This window comes from Arachis stenosperma, chromosome 8 (genome assembly GCF_014773155.1).
Source record: "Arachis stenosperma cultivar V10309 chromosome 8, arast.V10309.gnm1.PFL2, whole genome shotgun sequence".
NCBI classification, from domain to species: Eukaryota; Viridiplantae; Streptophyta; class Magnoliopsida; order Fabales; family Fabaceae; genus Arachis; species Arachis stenosperma.
In genome coordinates, this window is record NC_080384.1 from 26,864,398 (window position 1) to 26,865,208 (window position 811).

The window sequence follows — 811 nt, forward strand, 5'->3', positions numbered from 1 at the left end:
TTTTCCATTGAAGGGTTCTCAGGATCATAAGCTTCTTCCTCAGATGAAGCATCCTTAGTACTGCTTGGTGCATTTTGCATTCCAGACAGACTTTGAAAACTCAAATTGACTTGTTGAGTCAATATCTTGTTCTGAGCCAGTATGGCATTCAGAGCATCAATCTCAAGAACTCCTTTCTTCTGATTTGTCCCATTGTTCACAGGATTCCTTTCAGAAGTGTACATGAATTGGTTATTTGCAACCATTTCAATCAGCTCTTGAGCTTCTGTAGGCGTCTTCTTCAGATGAAGAGATCCTCCAGCAGAGCTATCCAAGGACATCTTAGATAGTTCAGAGAGACCATCATAGAAAATACCTATGATGCTCCATTCAGAAAGCATGTCAGAAGGACATTTTCTGATTAATTGTTTGTATCTTTCCCAAGCTTCATAGAGGGATTCTCCATCCTTCTGTCTGAAGGTTTGGACTTCCACTCTAAGCTTACTCCATCTTTGTGGTGGAAAGAACTTTGCCAAAAAGGCATTAACTAGCTTTTCCCAAGAGTCCAGGCTTTCTTTAGGTTGAGAGTCCAACCATATCCTAGCTCTGTCTCGTACAGCAAAAGGGAATAGCATCAGTCTATAGACCTCAGGGTCTACCCCATTAGTCTTGATTGTGTCACAGATTTGCAAGAATTCAGCTAAGAACTGATGAGGATCTTCCATTGGAAGTCCATGGAACTTGCAATTCTGTTGCATTAGAGAAACTAATTGAGGCTTAAGCTCAAAGTTGTTTGCTCCAATGGCAGGGATAGAGATGCTTCTCCCATAGA

At 41.2% G+C, this 811-nt stretch overlaps 1 non-coding gene across 1 annotated transcript; it reads left to right on the top strand.

Annotated features, from left to right (window-relative positions):
* The first annotated feature begins 374 nt into the window (after window positions 1-374).
* LOC130947189 (small nucleolar RNA R71) lies at window positions 375-482 on the top strand. The gene has a single exon (XR_009072589.1). It is a non-coding gene; the product is annotated as a small nucleolar RNA R71 (small nucleolar RNA).
* Window positions 483-811: the final 329 nt, after the last annotated feature.